Genomic DNA, 6,876 nt, shown 5'->3' on the forward strand with positions numbered 1-6,876 from the left:
CAAAACTCATTAGCATCCACTCAAGCAAGGAATTATTTACTTTTCAATATGCATTAGCAGAGTGCACTTCTATTTTGTTTACAATTTGGTTGTCAAACACACTACATCGGATCTTTTGACACATTTACCAGAATTTACCACCAGGTAGCTTCTGACAAAGAGATGACCTTACTTACTCTCTTATTTGTCCTCTCAGTTGCCAGAAAACCATGTACGATTTCCGGTAAAATCTGGAAATTCTGCTAAAAAATTTTAATTTCGGACTCATGCGGGTTTACAACTAAATAATATTGGGAATACTTTTGAGGTGTTTGAAGAGGGTTGCGACGTGTTTGAAACTAAATTTATTTATAATAATCATATTTTCGCCTTGACACTTTTGCTAAGTTTTGGCCGAGCTTCTCCTCCGATTTGTAGCGTGCGCCTTTGCTGTCACACAAATGGGAGGGACCTACAAACTTACGCCGACGCCGAACGGTGATACAATTTTTATGATGAGCTATTTTTTTATTAAAGACACTAACATTTTTAAAATATTTTCACTAAAATTTTATCAACCTAAATGTAAAGCTTATGCGAAGTAGTTATCTAATTTAATGTAAATTTTAAACATTTTCAAGATAAAACATGAATTATATTTAAAACGTAAATGTTAATACAACTGTTTTATATATAATCCCAAACATATGATATAAAATCCCCTCTACCAAAAAACTTAAATTGGGTAACGCCGGTTTGAATTTTTACAATTGAGCAATTGTCAAAAATCTTCATTTTTATCAAAAAGTTATTTACCAGGGTGGCTTTGAACTAATGATTGGTACTGAGTTAAAGAATGCACACACATAAAAGATTGCAGCCTTTTCAATACTCATTCAGTGTTAAACCTTTTTTTGATTGGGCATTGGTTTTTTCAATCTTGCTATGAATATGTTGATGTGTGAATTCATAACTGCTTTGAGAGAATGGAAAATTCAAAAATTTTAAACCTCAATCCTAAGCGAAGAATAAGTAATGAAAACTGGATAGAAAAAAATTGTTGATTTAAAATTGAAAATGATTTCACACTTACACAGCTCTGGTACATATGCATATATATATGTGAAGTATTATATTAGGGCAGCATTTAAAACAACAAATAAAATTGATTACATACATTAGCATAGATTATGGAATGAATTATTTTTTAGAGTTATATTCATACATGTGTACACACATAACATGCATATTTATATATGTTTGTATGTACGTATTTATGTATATATGTATTTACATATGGATGTATTTTGTCTTTACAGAGAAAAGTAAGTAACGAAGATATTCATGATTTAATTATTAAAGGTTTTGTAAGTAGCTTTTTTCTAAAATTTGAGACTCCCACCCACAGGGATGTTTTTTGGAAGCAGGAGGAAATGGGGAAGAATTCAATCACCTTCAAAAAGTAGCGAAGTTCAACAAAAAGGTGTTCATAATAGTGCATGGTAGTATTTGCTGTAATTATTTAATTGAAACCATCTTATTTACATCGAATATAACCTCTGATTGTTATTAAAAATAAATATCTATATGAAGAAACTATATTTTTATGGAAAAATTATATAATTTTGATAAAAAAAGACACCACAAAAAACATTTGGCGCTAACTTTTCTTTCGCGGTTGATACGGTAACGCGAGTTATTTGATGTTTCACTTTTAGGGCCAATTTTTCAGTGCAAGTTTAAACTTAGATCACGTAAACTGCGTTTGTCTTGACCGGCTAAGTTTAAACCATAGCCGTGCACTGGAAAACTGGCCCTTAGTGTTCGGTAGACATTATGCCGCCGATCATAATATCAGACATTGGCTAACACAGTCACGATTGGCGATTCGTGCTGGTCGAACTCAGGAAGAATGAAAAGGGCACGCAGCTACTGAACGATTGCGACGTGAATGCGATTAACACCGTCAAATGAGAAGTGACTAAACCGAGCACATGGATACGGTTTGCCAATATTATATTGCGCCAAAGTCTCATTCGGAGACACCAGGATTGTGTTGTGTAGGTCAATGCCCAAATACCTTCGTTGACTCATTTACCAGGGCCATTGCGCGCTTTAATTTACAACGGCTTGGCAGATTCAATAGGTATCCACGAATGTCGACAAATACATTTCGGCATTTAAAGGCGGACCTCCATAGCATGCGTATCCGAATGAGTGCGTCTGACATTTACGCTGAGAAATCAAAATTCATACAATTATCTTATATGCCATAAATATTTGTATATTCAATTTTTTTTGTGAAACGCACGCATACGTATACGCATTCTATGGAAATCCGCCTTAGGGGAATTTCGTCTTTTTAGCCTATATTGCATTTCTGTAGGCCAACGATTCTCACCCATTTTGTCTTGTTGTCGGCAGGTAATGAAGAATAAACATTTCTTAAAATTTAAAAAGTAAAAATTTCACTACTAAAAATTCAAAAATGTTCTTAAAACTTGATAGGAAATTTGGAAAAGAAATATCACAGTTTTTGTTTTTAGGAGTAGGGTGGGAGTGTCATTGATAAAATTAGAGCGAGAGAAAGTTTTTCTTACAAAACCTTTCATTATTGAATCATGGAAGATATTATAATCGTTTGTGCCGCAGAAACAAAAAACAAGTAAGCACTTGCTAACACCCCCAAAATAGTTTTCTACTTGTAGCAGTTATGCTGTATACCTGAATGAAATATAGGCCTTGGTGAAAAAATTTATTTGTGGCCTGTTATTCAAGGACATGTGTACATATGTATGCATGTATATATGGATATGTAGACGTGGGAAAATTTGCGTAAACAAAGAATAGAGACCGGTTCGCATACAACTTTGGCGTTGCGTTGGCGTCGAATTTCAAAGCAGCCGTCCACATATCCAAAATTTGGCACGCTAAGGCCAACACAAAGCAGAAAGATCGCTGCGTCGGTCGCCAGCTGTTGCAAATAAATAAAATTAAATGAAATGTTTTTTCCTTTTAATGAAATGAACGCAAGAAATATATTTTTCATGCTATTATTGATATGAAATATTAATTTATTTCTCGTTAATATGTTAATTTAGTGGCCAAAGTAGTCTCTGCCAAGCTTCATTGTAGAACGCATACTTTTAACGTACGTTCTGTCAAACCAACGCCAACTACAAAGTCAACGCGAAAGTTCTATGTGGACCAGCCTTAATTATCAAATAGTAGTTTGTATTATCCTACATACATATATATGTATGGGGCTAAACCAGGAATATTCATTTATGTTCTCATTTATACATATGTAACATAGTTACTTAGTCAAATTACTTAGTAATTACTTGTATGTAAGAATACAATAACAAATTATTTATCAGAAGCATTGCCCCTTGCATATTGAAAAAAAGTAATAAAAGCTCTCAAAAAAGCAAAATCGCTACAGCGAAAAGTGTTTGAAAAACCGCATAAATTCAAATCCGCATAAAAAGAGACCTAAGTGTATAGTTGAAATTTTATAAGAAATTATTGAACATTAAAAACATTATACCTACATAGATATGTATGCACATATGTGCCTACCTAGTAGATAAAACTGGTCCAAATAGCACGAATCTATTCTTCTGCGCATGAGAATATATACAAACATATATGTATATACATATGTATGTATATACATATCTGCATGCGTGCATACAATCCTTTATTCGAAATTCTTAGTTGCTGCAATTTTTATCCCATACATTTTTGCCGACCAAACAACGCGTTTGCCTGTCTAATCTGCTTGCCTCATTTGCCTCGCTTGTTTACTCGCCTCGCTCGTCTGCTGCTGCAAATGAGTGCCTCGCTCGCAACGACGCCCTCGCGAGGGCAGAGCTAATGAGGCCCTCGTTTGCTTGCCGCTCTACTCTTGCGCTGCCCTCGTTTGCTTACTCGCTCGCTGGCTGCTCAGCGCGTGCGCTCGTACTTAACGAGTGCTCATTTGCAAACAGCCTCGCGTGTTACTCGTGTGTTGCGCTAGCTCAGAGCAAACTAACGAGCGAGCGAGGGGCTAAAATGAGGGAAATCCGAGCCCTGGAGATTATCTCACCATACCCATACGGGTGTCAACCTTTTAACATGAGATTTTGAGATTCAAAGTAGCAGTCTAAACAACTTTTGTTCGTTTTAGGTTAAGACTAATGCTGCTAGAAATTAATATAAACCCTCCAAAACGTTTAAGGTTAAGGTTTTCTTAAATATAAAAATGTTTCCAAAAAATGTATTTAAATGAACGAAAACGGGATTAGAAAAATTTAAAAAAATTTACATTCCCAATGCGGGTGATTCCAAGTTGCCGGATTGATTTGGAACACCACAAAGGGACAATGGTACCACGACTGTCGGGTCCACGTAACCAGAACGACCCAGACTCATATCTGGCCAATGACTGTTACTCCAGGACCATTCCCCAAAAGCTCTCTGTGGAATTTGCATGCTGTTACAACAACGACAAATGACCCTCACCTCCCTAGGGCTGTTGTTTTGGCGACGTCACCGCGTTAGATCGACGAAACCCATCAATCGTTCTTTGTCCATGGAGTAATGCCTTGCAGCCGGACTTCTCCGCGTCCTTCCCCGGGCGGACGTTGAGCCCAACCCCGGTACAAAAATCTACTTCTACTGCGTCTGCCAGACACGATCTAATCCGAAATCCCCTTCGGTTAAGTGCAACGCCTGTAACGGATGGCGTCATCTAAGAACCTGCTCGGCCCTTAGGTCTCACATGGAGTAGACCACAAACTTTGTGGTTCCCTTTGCGGGTGCGAACCAGTGACGACAGAGCCTGCATGACAACAGTCGTAACTGCCCACACCCGATCGCTACATACACACACATTGTTGTGTTGGAAAACAAGTTACCTGATTGCTCAAGGATATCTGACGACAGCTACACAAGAAGTAAGGAAGAAAGGGCTCTAGACCTGCTGACCACCCACTTTCCAAGAGCATCGCCTCCGGTAGCAAAAGGTAGCAATGACTTTTATAGACCCGTTGCGGAGGACTGGAGAACAGCAAAGCGTCTATTCACCTGATCGACCGTACGATGGGCTATAGATTCGTTTCGAGCTCTACAAGACTCGTGAAGTGGATGGCCTATGGCCGATTCTACTTCAGAAAGAAGCGGATCTGCTATAAGCCCGATCCTAAGCCATATCCCCCACAAACGTGGAGGCGAACCAGTGTCAAATTCATACCAAAGATAGGTAAAAAAGACTACTCTGAGACAAAATCTTTTCGTCCGATCAGCCTAACATTGTTTGCGCTCAAGGCGATGGAGAAAATTCTATTACACCACTTAGGAACTACCACCCTAGCTTCATTCCCGTTACACCATGAACAATATGCCTACCGTGCGGGTAGATCAAGGGACACTTCGCTATTCCAGTTGTCAAGTACTATACGGAATGCAATTGAGAGGCGTGCGGTCGCACTTTGTGCGTTCTTAGACATTGAGGCAGTAGATCGAGCTCTAGGGAAGAGTAACGTAGCCGCGCAGATTCGAACCCCAGGTCGGAACAATGCTACCAACCAGACAGGCAGAGACGGCTGTAGAAAACAAAATCATACAGCTGAGGGCAGTAAAAGGTTACCCACAAGGGGGGAGTTACTATCCAATAATGGCACTGTGTGCCAATGATACGGATGATATAGTAATCATAGCGTTCCCACGACAGTCGGGTCTACGTAACCGGAACGACCTAGATTTATATCTGGCTAAGGACTGCCACTCCAGCAACTCTCCCTTAAAACTCTTTGGTGAATTTGTATTCTGTTACAACAACAAAAACGGGCAAATTTTAAAAAACTGCGACATCGTTGCAGTGGTAGAGATAACATAGCTACGATAACAACCTTTGTGACGAAATTCAGGACCGAACTAGGCAGCAAAGCGACCTGAAACGAGACAATTTTAGATAGCACCTTTTGGCATTGACGAAGGTACAGAAGGGCAGTAAGATCTCCATCCCCTTGGGGATCAAGCCCTGTATCTTTCAAGCTGAGATTTATGGCATCAGTCCTAGTGTGGAAATAATTCTGCAGGGACAATCAAGAAGACAGTACATTGCCATATCCTCATGTGAGATTAAATCAAGGGCAGTATGTAGCGAGACTGAACACCCTGGGGAAAACAACACACTGCAGCTACTGCGTGGTTGACAGACTATCTAGAGAAGCAGCAGCCACTCGATCCATATCACCGGAACCCTTCCTTGCATTGAGACCTCACACCATCAGTGAAGAGTTGAGAGCAGAAAGCGTCGAATATGAAATGCACAATGGGATAACACGTTTGAATTAAGCCAGGCGAAAGAACTTCTTGGAAAGATGGGACCTCCATAAGTCTAACCTGAGATCTATAACAGGGGTTATAATGGATCACTACAGGTTGCGGGCCCGTATGCATATCCTGGAGACTAGTGCAGACGATTTGTTTCGATATAGCGACATGACAGCTATAAGGGCAGTGCATCGCTTCTTAGAATGCGATGCTATTGCGAGGAGAAAGCTAGCACACTTGGGAAAGATGTGGCCAGAGGTTACGCATATTCGCTCTCTACCGCCCTCCACACTGCTTGGTTTCATCAAAGCACTAGCGCTGGACGGGGTGTTATGATGAGCTCTAGGTCGCAGTTTACATCCTCTAACAAATCTAAGGTAATCTGATGTGTAGAATAGGATAAACCCAGAAGGGCCCACCGAATGTCTGGCAAACGGAGAGTTACCCCACGACTCGATATTCCTCTTCGCATGCCACTAAATCCCACTTAACTAACGCCCCTCCCCCTCTAGTCCACCCCAGTCGGAGTGGCACACTTCTTCGGCATATCGTTGGCTGAGCTTGACGACAACGACT

The sequence above is a fragment of the Rhagoletis pomonella genome, unplaced genomic scaffold, assembly GCF_013731165.1.
Source record: "Rhagoletis pomonella isolate Grant_MI unplaced genomic scaffold, Rhpom_1.0 Rhpom_scaffold_00006, whole genome shotgun sequence".
NCBI lineage: Eukaryota > Metazoa > Arthropoda > Insecta > Diptera > Tephritidae > Rhagoletis > Rhagoletis pomonella.